Consider the following 12,381-nt stretch of genomic DNA (forward strand, 5'->3'; position numbering starts at 1 on the left):
GTCACAGTGCCTGTGTTGTGGTCCAGTGAACTGTTCCAATAAAATCTAACCAGCGGCAGTCATAGATGTCAGACAAACTAGCTCGAGAGTAAATATTCATTTTTCTGTTGTTTAGAAAACATGTCAGGTTTGCTCTTTAAGCACAGCATGACTAAGAGTTGACCACGAGCAAGCCACACCTGCACGTTACAATATGTGTGATTTCCACAGTGTGCGCGCGTGTGTGAAAAAGCCACGTGAACTGACTGTGTGAGCAATGTGGGTAGAAAGTACGTCACATTTGTGTTTTAAAGCACCCGAGGGAGACTGAGGGTGCTTGGCTGGTGAAAAGAGAAAAACAGAGTCGAAATGCATGTTAACATGCCCCAAGAGCACCCTGGGGATTCATTGTGAGTGTGTCTGTGTGCGCATGTGTGCGTGTCACAACAGTTACGGTTATGACAGTTGGGCTCAGGTGTGGCAGCAGGAGCAGAGACCAGTGCAGCAGGTCTCTGGGTTTATGTTTAAACAGCCTGCAGAGACAAGTTCAGCTCACCAACAGCGGTTGTGTGGTCACAGTTGGAGAGACATAACTCATGAAGATAGTTGCTTTGAGAAAATACATACACATTTGTGGTAAATCAAACTAATATCCCTAATTTTCAGCTACATATATCAAGAATAACTGAAAATGTGACAAATGTGAATCTAAAAACATCTCTACTCTCAGGTAACTGAATACCCGCAGATGGCAGGAGAAATACGCTGCGACTGAACAAATGAACTCTTCTGTTTATTTAGTTTTTAAAAATCTGTCAACTTTAGCAGGCAATTTAATCAAACATCTGCCACGCAGGTTGTGGTTGTGCAAGAGCATTTTAGGGGTTCATATGAAGATTATCCCCTTACATCATTTCAGTTTAATCTGTAAAACAAATCTCATTTTTAATATTGTTGAAAGCAGCCAGCTTTGCTCAGCCTTACAGACTTTCAGACAACAACTTCTCCTGCATCTAAATAAAATAAAAAGAGGCAACTTTTGAAATACGTTGATATTATCGAGGCAGCAGATCAATTCTGTGGAAGGTGGGTGAGTTACTATACCTCGTAAAAGTAGAAGACTTTGTGTAACTGAATCTAAAGCAGAGAAAGGTCAAGGTTCATGTTTTGGTGGGTTTGTGTCAGGTTATATAAAGTATTTGGGGGGGATAATGATTGTGTAACCACTGTTTAATCAAGTGTGAAGGCTAAAAGCATCTCAGTCCCATCTCTAATTACATAGCCAAATATAATTCTAGAGACTACGCTTAGTTAATTGTCCTCTAAGAGGCCACTCTCATTAAAGCATCCAGAAAAAGTGGTGACGTGTAAACAGACTTGGGAGGAGAGTGCTCGGTCCCTCATTAAGTGCAACACTGAATAACGTATGCCTAAGCCTCAAATTCTCTGCATCCAACATTTTTACATGGGTACAAAACAGTGTGCAGAGGTTAGAATGTACTTTTTTAAAACAGATTTTCTTCTTCCTACACACCTGTCGTTCATTCAGGTGTGCAGAGATCTTGAACCACTTACTTTGATGTAAGTTCATTTAAAAGGAAGCGTCAGTGCTGTATTAGCCTTATTAACTGATGAAAGTTTTCCTGATCGATTCTTTATAAATAAAAGTTTAAATACTCACCAAAATACAGATTTTCTGAAGCTATAATAAACAGAAAAGTAGATAAAGCTTACAGGTTGCTTGAGAGGGTGGATTTAAGAGAAGTTTTTTGTTTTTCTGTTTTTTTTAAAATAACATCACTGTTTGTTTCCAAAAGTTGATTCTGTTCATCTGGACGTAGCGTTTTGTGGGAGAAACGTTTCGTCACTCATCCAAGTGACTTCTTCAGTCTCAGCCGACTGCAAGTTTCCCCAAATCTTATAAACAGTACATTTGCATAATGACTGAAACCAGCCCACTGAAGGAACAATGGGCTGCGAGGTCAGTTTCTTAATCTTAATTATGCAAATTCTCATGACCATTGATCAACAACCACTGACCAAAACCCACTGATCAATGGTCATGAGAACCATTCAGAGAGTTGGGGAATGGCTGCAATCACAGCATTGTAAGATGGCGAAAGATGTACCCTTAGTCCCCCTCCTCGATTCAGATATGGTCTTTCCGTAAATGGCCTCCTTGACTCCTCGCTCAAACCAGCGTTCCTCCCTGTCCAGGATGTGTACATCCCCATCCAGTGTCCACTGGCCTGTAGCTGTAAATAGACTGCAGAGTCCTGGCCTGAGGAGGTAGCTCTTCTGTGTTGTGCCATCCGCTTCACCAGAGGTTGTTTGGTCTCCCCGATGTATAAATCCTGGCAATCCTCCTGACACATACAGGATCACTACAGGTTTTCGCTTAGGCAGCGTTCACTGTTTGTTGGATATCACGAAAACTTTGCCATAATCCTGGATGATCCTGCTTTTTGGCATCTTAGAAACACAACTGTGGCCAAGCAAGAGCTAGAGAAGCTTATTCATGCCTTTATTTCATGCATTGCTCTTGTTCTTTTAGACTGTTTAGTTTAGTTTAGAATGCTGCGACTCAAATTTTAACAAAAACAGGAAGACAGAGGATATCAGCTCCCTGTACCGGCCTCCAGTAAAATACGGAATTCAAAGTATTGCTCACTGTTTATATTAGTAATTAAATGGCTTGGGTCCTACGTAGGACTTGTTTAACGAAGCTAAACAGGGTCATTTATCTGCACATAACTGGAACCAAGTACCCACTGAGGTCAGATCATCTCCAACCTCAGCCATTTTTAAAAAAGAGGATAAAATAAGGATTATTCACCGCTGCTTTGAATTAATCAGGTAGCTGTATCATGATTGTTAATATTATTTCTGTCTATTATTTTTTTAGTTTGGAGTTGATCCTGTAAAGTACATTAAGGGATTGTAGTGTTTGAAAGGTAAACTTGCCTTGCCTAAACAAGTCGTTGAGTCTTTCAGCAGCGTATTTCACTTCATTGTCCTCAAAATAATGATTATAAAAGGCTATCTGTGTATTGCTGTATTGAAGGACCTGTGACACAGTAGATATATACATGTTCAGACTGAAAGTCCTGCACACCAACCACCTCCTTTTTCCCCTTTTAATTTCTCTCTTTAGTAAGGCACACTCATCATATCCTCTCCCATAATAAGGGCACTGATGCAAATACCTTTTGCATCTTGATTTGATTTAATTCAAAGTGATTTAACTGCAGCTCCACCCAGTTATCCAACCATCCATTGAACTGAGGCCCCGAGCTGGTGAAACTCCCAGTAGGCCAAATGTTATCAGTGCAACTTGATCTCCAGCCCTTTGTAATGAGAGGGATTGTTTGTGGGGAGACTTTAATAACTCCCGCAGCCTATTTATATCTTGTAAGTCTCACACACTGTGTACGACTCACTATAAAAGCACACAGGCACACCCACGACATGTGCCACAAACTTTGATAAAGACTGTCTCGTAACTGTCTGCCAACAGTCCCATTAAGGCAAAGAAAAAAAAAAACCTTTAAGTACGTTTTCATACAGTGGGTTATCTATTAACTCTAGATGTGACAGCAAACAAGTTTGCACACTGAGATAATGCAGCGAACCAACAACAGTCTGGTGATATGTTCACAGACCGAGAGTGTGTATGACACCAACAGGATGGTGTTATAACGTAGCAAGAATTATTTTAGTAAATTACCCATGTCTACATATGTTTAGTCTACTTGGCTTTAAGCTGATTAAGGGCAACAAGATGTCTTGAAACTAAAAGCTTTCCTTCTAATTATCCCTAGCGGAGGACAGCTCTTTAGAGCCAACAAGCCACACGGGTAAACATGGGGGAAGAAAGCTGGAGGAGCAGCTGGTACACAGCAAGGAGAAGGAGGAGGGATGAGACAGCAGGAGGAGTAAATGATAACACAAGACGAACGTGGCGCTCGCTTTACTTTCGCAAATGTTGCTGATCCAGTACCATTTGTGATGAACGTTTGTTCATGCGGCGCTGCAGAGGTTGGAACATGTTTCCTTAGAAATGTGGAGACTGAGGGGACCTACGTAGCTCTTAAATAAATATGTTTTAAGGAAGTTTGACGAGCAAAATTGTCTAGTTGGTCCCGTTTAAGCGAGTTAAACCATCATAACCAGCTCTCTCAGTAGCAACTGACTCCAAGATTAGCATCGGATTATTCAGCCAATGAAGGGAATTGTTTGACAGACATCTGTATACATTTTTTATACAGATATTTGGTGTAGTATAAACACAACTGTCAGAAAAATTACTTAAAAAAATCAGTTTTCCTTATAATGTCATTAAGAGTCAAACACAAAGCAAAAACATAAGACGAGTCACTTGTAGCGATGAGCGTGCTTCACGGTGCATAAAAGATTTGAGTTTAAGCTGACTGGGCCACAAATCTACTATCTTTGTTTGCTCGTAGGGATGTTTTTGTGCTAAGGGGGCTTTTCAGTGAGAACACTCCAAAAGCTCTCTACACTAGCTTCTTAGCCTCAAAGATTACTTATCAGTTAACCACTGGCTGGTGAACACATACAGACAGATACTGTCTTCCTCAGGAGTCAGAGAAGAAAAGCAGAGCTAAAAGAGTGAATACTGGATTTACACTTGCCCCTAAATGGGTTTAGTTATGTTTCTAAAATTAATGTAGAGCTGAATACACAGTATTGTGCAAAAGTCTTGAGTCACCCTTTATTTCTTTATATTTTTCTTCCAAGGAGCCAGACATTCTTGGAATTTTTAACTGGTCTTGAGCAACAATTCTCCAGGTTTTCTGAAAATCTTTTCTTTGGACATCGACTGCTTTTTCACAGATTTCCAGTCCAGCCCTTTTATTCCTCAGAGGAATGTGTTTTGGTTTCTTATTCCACCTAAGCTGACCTATCAATCATTCAAGAATAAAAAGGCACCCAATTCAAAAAAATGTAAACTAGGTCCAAATAAATGTTTATAGATTAACTGTATCTGAAAGTCATGTCCTTGAGAAACAGCAACAGCAACGACCTGACACAGGACCAGAGATCTGATCCTTCAGCTGATCATCCTTCCACCGCAATAATGAAAGGGTGGCTGTCAAAATGCCTTTCTTGAGGAAGAGAGAAAGAACTGAGGGATGCCAAATTACACAAGAACTTCAGTCTTAATGAGAGCCATCTGTAGAACAAAGAGGAGGCTCTGTCATGGTTAAGACTGCATTTCAGCCAGTGGTGCTGGAGATCTTATCAAAGTTGATGGAATTATGAACACAGAAATCTACCATCAGATTTTGCAATACCATCTGTAAAGCATCTGATTGGTAACAGCTTCATTTTTCAGCATGACAATGATCCCAAACACACTGCCAATCCAGTAAATACTATCAGTAGGGATGGGAATTGATAAGATTTTCATGATTCCATTTTCGATTCTGTTTAACAATTCGATTCTTTATCGATTCTTGTTTTAAAAAAAAAGGAGAGCACAGGTCGATTAGCTTAGAACTTTGTTTTATATCTTCTCTTTGAACAAGACAGAAATTTAGGAGAAACATGGCCTTACAAACCCAACAGTGAGATCTTAAGAGATCCACAGCCTATGGCTCTTCGATGGGGTGTCATGGGGTCCCCAGAAAAAAACCCATTGTAAATGTAAAATATTAACAAAATAAATATTCTTCTGTAGCAATAACAAAGTATAACATAAATTATTCTGTAGCAATTACACAAGAATATCCAGTAATGTCCCTGCCTACAGTTAAACACATTCACTTACGGAAAATCGGGGGCCTCTACTGTGGCAAGCCGTTTACCACAAACTTAGTAACTTTGCAAAAAAGGCAAACAATTCCAATTAATTGAAACAGTGGGAACCGATTCTTAACAAGAACCAGTTTTCGATTCCCATCCCTAACTATCAGTCATGGATTGGCCTCCCCAGAGCCCGAACTTCAATATTATTGAAGTAATGTGGGGTCATCTTGACAGATAACAGAATAAAAGAAGAGCTTTGGATGTCCTTCAAGAAACCTGGAGAACTATTTCTAAAGGCTACTAAGAGAAATTACAAGGAAGCTGGGCCAAGAGAGTTCAGGCTGTGCTTAAGAATAAAGGTGGCAACACCAAATATTGACTTTCAAGCTCATTAGTATTGTATAAACTCAGTTTTTTTTGCCTTACATAATGTAATTTCATCACGATCATTAGTACTGTACAGTAAGGGGGGGGGGGGGGGGGGGGGAAACCCATCATTCTGCCAATGCTGGCCGCTAAATTAGATGTCTGGCTGTCAATTCAGTCCGGCGCTACAGATTGCGACACCGATCATACGTTGCATTATGCTGAAACAAGTAAATCTTATCTACCATATGAAGGTTTCAGGCTCTCCTGCAGGCACAATAGATGACACAGCAATCTGCCACCATCAGTCTCACCTTCTGACATTTCTGCTGTTCATTTCCTCACAACACGTTCACCATCTTGCCGTCACTTTTTGTCATTTTAATGACCAATCATTACACACTCACACACACCAAAAAAGTAGAGACCATAACACCCACAAAATTAAAAGAAAATTCTTGAACCCACAGTCTGACTTCTGGAAACTCCAGCATCAGCCTGTCATCTATTTCTACAGCGTCACCACATCCCCACAGACAGTCCCCCCACAGCCTTTCTTTTGTCCTAAACCACACATTTATGTCAAATCACGGCAGATCTGCAGTGTTGGAGACACAAAGCAATCAAGTACACACAGAAAATACAAAAATAGTTTCTGGTAACAGTATTTCCACTTTAGTGCTATATAGCATTTCTGTATTTGCTGGTGTTTTCTTCTCTTCTTGGCAACGTCTCTAAAAGCTGTACATCCTTCTATGCAAAATCTGTGATGGTATTTTCTTACTTTGCTTGCTTTTTTGTCCATTTTATAGTATTTTCTTGACCCGCGGTGTACTGAACTCTCAGCACCACTTTACAAATGTGTCCAGTCGACCAGATTTCAACCTGGCAGTGAGGCTGGCTTAAACAGGAAAAAAATGATCAGCATATAAGAGCAATTTTGTGACTACTTGCTCAATAAACCCACATTTGTGCCAGAAACTCTGTTTAAAAAGGTCAGATAAAATAATAACTCGACAAGCCATCTTTTTGTTTAATAGGAAGCAAATCCCCCGGCTGCCCCATGAGGCTAACTCATATGGCACACAGCGAAGCCCAGCTTATTCCATTAACTGATGGTGTATTGCTTTGTTCATGGACTGTTTACCAGCTGCCCCCCCCCCCCCCCCCCCCCCCCGTGAGGAAAATCACCAGGATTAAATTTCATATTGTGTACAGAAGGATGAAAGCATCGCTTACTTAAGGATGGCAGCGTGAGAGACAATCAGGGTTTGTGCAGGCCTGCACTTTGTTCATCAACATTTGTGCCTAATGCTTACTATACAACACATAAAACACTCCATTTCCTGATTATTTCTCCTCAGAACCAATCAAAACTCTGAAACTGCATCAGCTTAAATCTCCAAATATCTTGTCCTATTAGGGGAAGAGCGCATTTCCCTGAAACACTCTCCCTCCGGCAACACCAGAGATTAGTACATAATGCTCTCTGTTGATTTATTTTTACTAAAAACAAAGGTCTCTGACCTTTAGACGCAAGCTCAGCATTGGGTTTTAAATGCACCACAGTTTAAGGCAGACTAAATTATTTGGTTTATTTGCTATTCGAGTTCTTTCAGAAGGATTGTAACCTACACTTTAAAGCACAACCCTTAGGCTAACATCACAGCAGCCATGCATTCAGTTGTCCATCCCAATTCCCTGATTGTTTCAGCAAAGACTGAGTTTGTTCTAAATATATAAAGTGTCCTCTGGTAGGTTCAGAGACAGTTAACGTAACTGAGTGGCTGTTTAAACTGCACGGCAGGACTGACCGATGAGGCTGGGATCGATGTATGTGTCCCGAGGGGCCGTGGGCACTGCCATAATGAGGAAGGGGTCAGGGGTCGAGGTATGTTGAGTGCAAGGTTGCTGGTGTTGACAAGCCAGGCCGGGACCCAAATGAGCACGAAAGTGAGGAACTACTGCCATCGTATAATGAAACTTCAAAGACTCGACATTAAAAAAAAAAAAAGAGGATGCAGATGCAGATGTGAGGGCAGAACTTCGGCATCTGTGCCCTGGCCTCATGCGATGAAAAACAGCCACAGGCAGTGAAATGTCTGTTTCATTTATGTTTTAACTGAGTGACCCGCCCTGAGCCACTCACTCCTGATCACTCTGGCCCTCCCAGTTCTCACCCAGAAAGCTGGCGGAGGTTAACTGGCCAGGGGTGATAGGTGATGTCACAACAGTGTGTGAGCTCAGCCTCGCTGGCCTGTGTGCGAGCGTCTGGGGAGAAGGAGGGGTCCATGTGAAGCTGGAATGCAGGGGTACATCGCTATGAGGTCATGGGAATTATGGGATGTTTGCACAGAGGGAAGGCAAGATGTGAAACGAAGATAAAGAAACAGGGAGGGGAAAAGAATCCACGGACAGGAACGCCAGTTTACAATAGCTGCTGCGGCTCATCACATCTATCAAGCACACAGGCAGGCTCTCAGTTTAAGAAAAACAAACACCTCCACCCCTCCACCCAAAAAACTATTAACTACACTTCATATGTATCGGACTTTAATACCTTGCCTGAGGGTGGGCTGGTTGGTTAGTGAGGGTGTGGTCACTAACACGCTCCAACAAGGATGAGGAAAATGAACTCATAGTGAACTGAATGTGATCTGGGCTGCTACTGTCAGACAATACAACCTATTGTACCGCTGCGGCCGTAGAGCCTCATCATCAGCACATCGCCCCGTGGCCCCTCCTCTTCCCTCCACTGTTGTGCCCTTGCAAAACTTTGCCCCCATCTGAAATGCTCCTATCAGGGCACCAACGATCCAAGCAATGAGCCAGTGCTATTAAAGCTCTTATTTTGTTTTCCCATCAGTACCAAACATGTAATTTACTGTAAGAAAACGCCCCATTTTTAGACGCTGTTAAAAGACTGACTTGCCTGCTAATGAGATGTTTATTGTCTCTTATGTGGCTCCTTTACACTCATGTCAACAGATCAGCAAATTTGAGAAGTGAGAGGGACAAAATTATTTAATGCATGACAAAACTGAGAAGATCCCTGACAGGCTGCTATAATAGGGAGAGCAGTAACAGAGCAACTGTAATAGTTGACAACAATCACACCCCTTATCTTAGAGACCCAATAACACAATGTCACACCAATAGAGCATTTTACTCTCTATTGGTGTGACATTGTGAGCTTACCTGTGGTTCCTAGAATATTTAAAAGTAGAATGGGAGACAGAGCCTTCAGATCTCAGGCCCCTCTTCAGTGGAACCAGCTCCCAGCTTGGATTCGGGAGACGGACGTTATCTCTACTTTTCAGATTAACCTTAAAACTTTCCTTTCTGGTAAAGCACATGGTTAGTGCTGAATCAGGTGATCCTAAATCCTCCCTTAGTTTTGCTGCGTTGACAGGTATGCACAGTCTAATGTTAAAATGCCAAACTGGTACAAAACAGCTGTTTTTTAACTCTATGTGTAGCTTCTACCCTTAATAACATCTCTGCTGTTCCTGAAATTATCCACCTGGATACTGGAGTTAGGGGCGTCACCACATTTTTGACAGATGTTCCAACTCAAACCACCACATGACACTAAGAAGTCAGTGCCTCAGTTCTGATGACAGTTTTTATTAGTCTGGCTCTCCAAAACCAATGTCTCACACCATGGTGGCTACATCCATGTTTTATGCTGCCTATGATTGAAACATGGATTATGTGTGGTAGAGGAATAGCGTTGGTGGGCTTTTAAAACCTAATTTTAATCATCGTCAAACTGGTTTGAATTGCTAACGCTTCTGATAACACTCATTTTACCTTTGACTTCTCAGTAGAAACAACTAGTGTTAATGGTTTTATAGATGCTATGAAATTCCAAGAAGGTCAGATGAGATTAGGCAGACATGCAGTAGAGCTGGTAGGAGGTTCTGATCATGTGTTACAAGCCTAAAAACAGAAACATTCATGCGAGTGAATACATCACATGATAGGGAGTACATGACCCCATTAGTCCACATTGTTTTATTAAACTGAGAGGCCTGCTATGAACATGAATGTGGATATTAGCTTCCTCTCAGAGTCTCCGGTTTCTCAACAGTTCCTTGATGCGTTACTGTGGATTCTGTCTGCCTACATGGCCACGGGGCTGTGCTGAGAAAAGTCTATTTTGTGTGCATAACTGTCTCCTTACGTCATCGTGAGGCTTATGGGAAGCTCTCCGATGCATTCCCTGGAGTGTCTGACTCTGTGTGTGTCTTTAAATATTAGGCCTGAATGTGTGCTCATGTAAATTGTGTTAAAAAAAAAAATTTTAAAAAAAGGAAGAAGAAGTTTGTCATTAGTGAACAAATACAGGATTTTCAAAATTTTCCACGCAACAGATCCATCCACATACAAGAAGTGACACATCTCCCCTGGACTCCACTATTGTCCGCCTTCTAACCTTCACAGGGAAGTGTGACGCAGTTGGATTCAGGCTTCTATTGGGGCTGTTTCACATGGTTTTCCTGTGGGGGCAAACAAGCGGCACACCAGGGGAAGGTTGTAGAGCTTCACTGCCTGCCTCTGATGTACAAAAATGGGAACTTAAGAGGGGAACTCCAGGAACTTTACACATCAAGACGTGTTTGCAGGACTTGTGGAGGAGTTCTGCGTATCTGAACAAATAAATCCTTAGAGAGGTGATAAGATAGACTGAAGTAACTTAACTTGAGTTGCGTTGGTTAAAGATGAAGATTGAAAATGGAAACCCCATAAAATAAAAAAGAAACAGACTGATTTATGCATCAACTAGGAAGCCTGGAGACCTCTCATGTCCTGACTACACAAAGGTGTTTTACTAGGACAAAAGCTACAAACTTTAAGGTAATGTACCTCAGTAGCCATTAGAAATAAGGCTTAAATATTAAATGTGTCTGTTTGAAAAAAAACAAGTGAAGAAGTTAAAAAATAATAAAGAAGAGAGTTAAAGGCAAAAATAAACATCAATGAAATCAAAAGAAGAAAATAAGACCTTTGCCATGACTTGATACAGTTCTTATGTCTACTGACTACTACATAGATTTAGTCATACGAACAGCTTCCCTTAATACACTGGAAGCAGGAAAAAAACTGAAGTATTTCTTTGTGTCATACAATTAGTGCTGAAGAAGTTGGACAAGTGCTGAAACCCTGCATCAGCACATATAAGGTAAATTTAGAGATGAATGCCCCGCAGACCACTTCCAGCTGATGCACCCGCTCCATGAAAACATGAGGAAGTTCCACCAGCACATCATCATCAGGTCCTGTGGACAAAAGGGGGTTTCCAATTCTGCGGAAGCAGTTGCCACTTAAAGTAGCCTCTCCCTTTTCAACTTTACTGAAAAAGATCAAAGACCCAAGTCCATGTCTAGATCTCCTTCTGTTTTCCTTCTTTTACTGATCATCCTTCTCCATAGACTCCAAATCTCCTGAGACCATGATAAAAACAAAACATGTACACAGCAGACCAGAGAAATATCAAACTGCTCTTAGTGCTGCTGTTTGCCTCCTGATTATTGGAGTCTTGGGATATTCTTAGAAAGAAAAACATAACCACATCTTTTGTGGGAGGCAGAAAATACATCTGGCTTTAAGTTGTAAGCGCTCTCATTAGGTGGTTGATTCAAATTTACAAATTCCAATCAATGGGACATCTCGCACATTGGTCAGCAGAGCAGGGGAACCAAAATTAGACCTATCTGTTTGGCATAGATTTTTTCTGTACTATGCCAAACAGACTGGGCAGATAGTTGTTTACCCAGTGAGGACGTCTGACACAGAGTGCGTGTATTGGCACTTTAACGTCAAGGACAACGAGGCTAGAATTGGTTAAAGAGGCAGAAAGCTTTTAAAAGCAGTCACATAATATTGTGTAGTCAAGCAGCATAATTAACTGGGGCTCATTTTCCTAAAGACACATGCTGGTGCTCATAGCTTCCTGACACAAATTAAAGGGGGAAATCTAATAAAGTCGCTGTCTTTGTAGCTAACAGTCATTCCTAGACTAGTCTCTCAATGAATTAGACTTGATATACCAACGCAAACATTTTAAAGTTATTTTCCTAAATGTTTTGTATCCAAATCACCTTTTTCCTTGGAAAATGCTTTATTCTTCAAACCATCTTTTACTCTGTTTTTTGTTTGTTTCCCTTCTGGCTTTGAGTAGTTTTAAATAGGGGTGGGTTTTTATAATCGATTTATCGATTAAAATCGATTCTGGCTTGGATAACGTAAAATCGATTCATT

General features: G+C 41.1%; 2 protein-coding genes across 3 annotated transcripts in view; both read right to left on the reverse strand.

Annotated features, from left to right (window-relative positions):
- pkn1a (protein kinase N1a) overlaps nucleotides 1-12,381 on the reverse strand; it is a 65,681-nt gene that overhangs the window by 49,521 nt on the left and 3,779 nt on the right. The window lies entirely within an intron of this gene.
- The window catches only part of prr36a (proline rich 36a), a 53,686-nt gene continuing 46,775 nt past the window's right edge, over nucleotides 5,471-12,381 (reverse strand). For both annotated transcript variants that reach the window (XM_085161505.1, XM_085161504.1), the window contains exon 7: nucleotides 5,471-12,291. The gene's annotated coding sequence lies outside the window, so the exon portion shown is untranslated. The remainder of the gene's footprint in view (nucleotides 12,292-12,381) is intronic.

Source organism: Neolamprologus multifasciatus, chromosome 6 (assembly GCF_963576455.1).
Source record: "Neolamprologus multifasciatus chromosome 6, fNeoMul1.2, whole genome shotgun sequence".
Lineage (NCBI taxonomy): Eukaryota > Metazoa > Chordata > Actinopteri > Cichliformes > Cichlidae > Neolamprologus > Neolamprologus multifasciatus.